This window comes from Lathyrus oleraceus, chromosome 7 (assembly GCF_024323335.1).
Source record: "Lathyrus oleraceus cultivar Zhongwan6 chromosome 7, CAAS_Psat_ZW6_1.0, whole genome shotgun sequence".
Taxonomy (NCBI): Eukaryota; Viridiplantae; Streptophyta; class Magnoliopsida; order Fabales; family Fabaceae; genus Lathyrus; species Lathyrus oleraceus.
The window spans coordinates 373,869,874-373,876,903 of record NC_066585.1 but is presented as its reverse complement, the minus strand read 5'-3'; positions in this window follow the sequence as shown (position 1 = coordinate 373,876,903).

Sequence of the window (7,030 nt, the reverse complement as noted above, 5' to 3'; positions counted from 1 at the left end):
TGAAGAGGACTTCAGCCAACACAATATCCAAGCAAATAGATCAATAAATAGTGAGTTTTGAAGAGAAAACCAGTTGAAGAGAACCTTTGAATTGTGGTGATCTGAGCTTGCTTCCATGCTTCCTTTGGCCAAGCAGAGCTTCAATGGATTATGAGAGACAAGTCTAGGAACTTTAGATCTAGAAATTCAACCAGATTTAGTTGAATTTCAGATCTGAGAAATTTGAATGAAAATGAAATAGTTCCTTTGGTGAGAGGTTTGGTTTTCAATTCAGCAGCATTTTCAGGTTGATTCATGGATCCTTTCAAGTGAAGCAAGCAAGTGTATTTATAGTAGAAGCTGATGCAAGGAGGTGGAAAATCCGTGTGCATGGCAAGAGGATCTTCATTGCATGGGCTTGCATGATCATGTAGAAGGCCCAAATCCAATGCCAAATGCAATCTGAAGTATAATTGAGCTGAAATGGACGTGTAGTTGGCAATGCATAGGCTTGTGTAATGAGTTTCAACATGTTATGCACAATTATGCCTAAAACTTCAACTCTTCGAAAATGCCATTTGCAAAATCCAAACATGAGCATGTGAGTAATGGTTGGAAAGGTCTTGATGTAAGGAACAAATGTTATGTTGGGCAAAAATCCATTTGAAGTGTGGAAATTAGTGAATTTTGAGTTTAAAGTGTAAGGTGCAAAACATGCAAAGGCAAGGTTTCAAAATTTGGCCAATGTTTAAGCCCCTCTTTTATGATGATGAGAGCCCCAAATGAAAACCCCTACAACATCAAAGTTGTAGATCTTTTCAAGACAATAAAAATGGACTAAACTTTGTATCATTTGAATTTTTTATGAAAGAGTTATGGGCACTTGAAATTGGACTTTTTTGCCTTTCAATGCATTTGGTCCAAAGTGACCTATAATGTTTTGCATTATCACATGTATTTCCGTTGAGATTTTGAAATTTTGTTAAACATAAAATTTGAAGTAGGCATCTTAAGATTTCCAATGCATTTTATCCCACATCAAAATCATAAAAGATGAATTAGTTATGTTCTTGGGAAGTTGACCTAAAATTAGGGTTTCAGTCGAAATGACCTATAATGTCTTGGAATGGGAGATGACCTTCCAAGCTTCAAATCAATTTATGATGAACATGAAAGTTGTTAAAATTGTCCTTAAGAATATTTTTGCTTTTGTGATCATCTCCATTTGACCAACACATAAAATGTTAGGTCTTAGTGAATTTCAAAATAGTCAGATGAATTGACTGATCAACTTCTCAAGTCTACAACTCATATCTTGATAAATTGATGTTTGAGGACACTCAACTAATTTCAAATATGCATGAAATGATGAATTAAAGAACTTCCATTGATTGTATTTGATCATGGGCTGAGGTTGCTTCAAGAGCAAGGCATTGTGGTACACAAATGAATTAGGGTTTCCTTTGGAAACAAACCTCAAACTCTTTGACTTGCCTTGATCAAAAATGATGAATTGAGATGCTAGGGAGGCATATTTTATGGATGAGAGCTTTGGGAACCATTACCATGCTTTTTATCATCTTCACTTGGCCATATCTCTACACAAAGGATCTCCTTGAAGCTCTTGACTTTGTGATTGCTCAAGCTACAAACAAGAAATGTTAGTGACATATTTGTGTGCTTTTGGTTAGTAAACAAAACAAGAAAAGCAATAATATACAATTCAAGCATGTTTGGTGATCTCAAACCACTCACAAGAGGTCCCACCCAAAGGTAAGGGGAACCAAGATGCTTATGATCCTTGAGGCAATGCAAATGCAATGTTATGATGCCATGAGGGATCTTAGGGACAAAATTGGGGTCTTACACCATTCACCCTTGATCTGGTTAACAACAAGGGCCGAATCACCATAAACATCAAGATGTTTGATCCTAAGATCAATACACTCTTCCAAACCCATAATACAGGCCTCATACTCCGCCATATTATTCGTGCATTTGAAAGTTAGCCTTGCTGTAAAAGGAAAATATGTGCCCTGAAGAGTAATAATCACTGCTCCAATACCATTTCCATATTGATTAATAGTGCCATCGAATACCATACCCCATCGGGAACCAGGCTCTGGCCCTTCATCGAGCGTAGGCTCATCGTAATCTTTCATTTTCAAATACAAAATCTCCTCATCAAGGAAGTCGTACTGAACATACTGATAATCCTCAATTGGTTGATGTGCCAAGTGGTCAGCTAAGATACTACCTTTAATAGCTTTCTGAGCAATCCTCCCAGTTAAAGAAGGCTTCTCAAAGATATACTTGATTGGATCCATTTTGGATATTAACCAAGTCGTATGATTCAACATATACTGGCATAAGCGCTTAGCAGCCCAAGCCAAAGCACAACATGTCTTTTGAAGCATTGAGTATCGAGACTCACAATCAGTGAACTTCTTAATCAAATATTATATAGCATACTCTTTCTTCCCTGATTCATCTTGTTGACCCAATACACAACCCGTAGAGTCTTCCAGCACGGTCAAGTACATAATCAAGGGTCTCCCTTCCACAGGCGGAGACAAAATCGGAGGCTCGGACAAATACTCTTTGATACTGTCCAAGGCCTTCTGGCAATCCTCGGTCCAATCATGACGTTGATCTTTCTGGAGGAGCTTGAATATTGGCACACATGTGGCAGTCATGTGGGATATAAATCTGGAAATATAATTCAAGCGGCCAAGAAAACCTCGGACTTGCTTCTCAGTTTTGGGCGCATGCATCTCTTGTATTGCTTTGACCTTGGCAGGATCAACTTCAATACCTCTTTCACTGACAATAAAGCCCAATAACTTGCCGGAACGGACTCCAAATGTACACTTGTTCGGATTCAGACGGAGTTTGTACTTCCTCAAACGCTGAAAAAGCTTCAACAAGTGCGCTACATGTTCAACTTCCGTTCTCGACATTGCAATCATATCATCAACATATACCTCGATTTCCTTGTGCATCATATCATGAAACAAGGTAGTCATAGCTCGTTGATACGTGGCTCCGGCGTTCTTCAAACCGAAGGGCATCACTCGATAACAGAATGTTCCCTAAGGTGTGATGAATGTTTTCTTCTCCATATCCTCGGGTGCCATTTTAATCTGGTTATAATCGGAAAATCTTTCGATAAATGAGAAGACATTGAATTTAGCTGTATTATCTACCAACATATCAATGTGTGGTAGAGGAAAATCATCTTTCGGAGTAGCTTTATTAAAGTCTCTATAGTCCACACACATTCAAACTTTTCCGTCTGTCTTAGGCACATGCACAATATTGGCCACCCATTGAGGATATGTAGAAGTCACCAGAAACCCCGCATCAATTTGCTTATGAACTTCTTCTTTAATCTTCACTGCCATATCAGGATGAGTTCTTCTGAGCTTCTGCTTCACAGGCACACACTCAGGCTTCAAAGGCAGGAAATGTTGCACGATATCAATATCTAGACCAGGCATGTCTTCATATGACCAGGCAAAGACGTCGACATATTCTCGTAGCAACTCAATCAACCCCTTCTTCACAAACTCTTCCAAGAGTGCCCCAATCTTCACTTCGCGAATACAATCCTCAGACCCCAAGTTGACTGTTTCCAGATTCTCAAGATGTGGCTGAATGATCTTCTCATCGTGCTCAAGCAAACGGGTAATCTCATCAGGAATCTCTTCAACATCGTCTTCTTTGGCCTCAAATACAGGGAACTCAAAGTTGGGAGATGGTGTTGGATTATTATGTTCAATGGGTTTGATCAACCTGCATAATGATTTTGGAGATGAAAAGATTGACTTTAGAATTCAAACAAGGCAAATCATTATGAAGATGAAAAGATTGATTTTATTCTCTTTTTAGGGTTTTTTAGTGATCACCAATTTCATGCAACAAGCAAAAAGGGAAAATAATTTGGGAAAACAAACATTAACATGTAATTATTGAATGAATATCATTGTATTAAGGTGCCAACAATGTCATCACATCTCCTTTTGGCATGGGAGAAGGGTTTTTAAACAAAAGTGAACACATTACGTGGACTTATGGACAACTGTTAGAACATCAACAATGACCCAATTATTGCAGACTCCTCCAGGGATGACAAAGTTGCCAGAAGCTTCCTCTGCATCATCTCCCACTATAGCGGCAGCCTCCTGGTCTTCGACCGTGTGGATAAAACCTCCACTCTGAAACAACCCACGCTTATTGAAAGTGTCTGAAGAGTACCCTATGCCAGCCCGGGATTTATTGTCTCCCAACTTAATCATTTGTCCTAAACCAGTAGTTGCGCCATGCTCAATGGCCAACTTCGCATCATTGTAGGATGCAAATGAAGAAGTTCCTTTTCTCAAAGGCTCAGCAATAGACAAGGCTTGGAACTATGTCCCAACCTCATCCTCAGCATCTATATAAGAAAAGGAAGACAAATGGCTTACCAAGAGAGCCTTTTCTCCTCCTACCACCACCAACTTTTTGTTCTTGACGAACTTTAACTTCTGGTGTAGGGTGGATGTCACGGCGCCTGCCTCGTGAATCCATGGTCTGCCAAGCAAGCAGCTATATGATGGGTGGATATCCATGACCTGGAAAGTGTTCTGGAAATCACTAGGTCTGATCATGATTGGTAGCTCAACCTCGTCAATCACAGTTTTTCTGGATCCATCAAAAGCCTTAACAACCACTCCACTCTGCCTCATGGGAGTCCCCTGGTAAGAAAGTTTCGCCAAAGTGGATTTTGGCAACACATTTAGCGATGATCCTGTGTCTACCAGCACATTAGACAAGGCATCATCCTTGGAATTCATTGAAATGTGTAGAGCCAAATTGTGGTCTTTTCCCTCCTCGGGAAGATCAACATCACAAAAGCTCAAATTGTTACAAGAAGTAATGTTTGCAACAATGCTATCAAACTGTTCAATTGTGACATCGTGATCCATGTATGCCACGTCCAACACCCTCTGCAAAGCTTCGCGGTGTGGCTCGGAATTCATCAGCAAAGACAGTACAGATATCTTTGATGGAGTTAGAAGTAGTTGATCAACAACATTATATTCGCTCCTCTTGATGAGCCTCAGCATCTCATCACAGTCCTCTCTCAAAATGCCATGCTGGCCAACAGGGATAGGAGCTTTAGCAATAACGGCAGGTTTATCAACAACAAGTGCCGAATTCGGAGAAGAAGAAGAACCCATAGGGGTGGCATAATTATCAATAGCATCAGTTCTTCTCGAGACGTCTACATGGGGTTTCGGCGGCACCGAAAAAACATGACCACTACGGGTCACACCACTAACGTCTGATATACTTGTAACAGAAGTGGTGGGCAAAGGCACCTCCTTCCCATCTTCTAATGAAACCGCATTATATCTGTAGGGAATAGCTCTATCTGAAGAGTAAGGGACCGGGCCCGCTGGCTTGATAATAAGAGAGGGAGAAACCTTCTTCTTGATGCCATCATATCTGACAACAACAGGTTCGGGTATTCTGAACACAGAGGATATAACATTCACTTCATCCTCATCACGATTCTGAAGTATCTCGATCACACCATGATCCAGCATCTCTTGGATATCTTTCCTGACTTGGCGACATCCTCTCTCATTGACAGTGCACACACGGGAGCTGTCATGGTCATGCTCGTAGTGACTGTATCCACATAACAGTATGTGCATCTCGACCAAATATTGTCTGATATGGCTGACATATCGGACCTTCTACTTGCCAGGGCAACCCTGAACCATGTTAATTGTAGCCTTCCCATGCTCGGGCAACGGGTTCTTCTTAACATTAGGACCTACGTCCTTAAAAAACAAAATACCGCTTCTCACAAGGTATTGAACATTGGTCTTCAGAGGATAACAGTTCTCCACATCATGTCCGGGAGAACCAGAATGATAAACACAGTGAAGCTCAAGCTTGTACCACCACTGAGGGTTGGTTGGTACAGCAGGTGGGTCACGTGGAGTAATCAACTTCCTTTCAATCAATGAAGGATATAATTCAGCATAGGTCATTGGAATTGGATCGAAAGTGACCCTTTTCCTATCATAGCAAGTGCTGGTATTGTTGTTGTTTCGAGGTTGGTAGGCCTGCTGTTACGGACTATTCTGTTGTTGTTGATATTGTTGATGTTGTTGTTGCTAGTGCTGATAATGTTAATTTCCCCTAAAGGAAAGCGCTATGTGAGCCACCTGGTGCTGGTTACTAGTAGGGCGCACAGTCTTCCTCTTCATAGAGGGTCTTCTTTGTTTAATATGGGAAGACACGACATGTGCTTCTCCATCTTTCTTCTTGGCAAACACCCCATAACGTTTGGCAGAAGAGCCTTCTTCTCTGGTCAGGCATCCTTCCTTGACTCCTTCCTCTAGTCGCATCCCTATGTTCACCATCTCGGTGAAGTCAGAGGGAGCGCTAGCGATCATCGTCTCGTAGTAAAATGAACTCAAGGTCTTCAGAAAGATCTTGGTCATTTCCTTCTCTTCAAGTGGAGGCACAATTTGTGCGACCAATTCACACCACCTCTGGGCGTACTCCTTGAACGTTTCCTTCTCCTTCTGAGACATAGCCCTAAGCTGGTCCCTATCGGGAGCCATATCAATGTTGTACTTGTACTGCTTGATGAAAGCTTCGCCAATGTCGTTGAAGGAGCGAATGTTCGCACTATCCAAGCCCATATACCATCTCAATGTGGCACCGTACATGTTGTCCTGGAAATAGTGGATGAGGAGTTGATCGTCGTCAGTCTGAGTTGACATCTTGCGTGCGTACATCACAAGATGGCTGAGCGGGCAAGTGTTTCCTTTTTACTTTTTAAAGTCATGCACTTTGAACTTTATAGGATTCTTGACATTGGGCACGAGGCACAACTCAGCAACAGATTTACCGAAGAGGTCCTTCCCTCTTAGAGTTTTAAGTTCCTTGTGCAGCTTAAGGAATTGATCATTCATAGCATCCATTTTCTCGTAGACATCTGGGCCCTCAGATGGCTCAGAGTGATAAATGGTGTCATCAACTCTCGGTA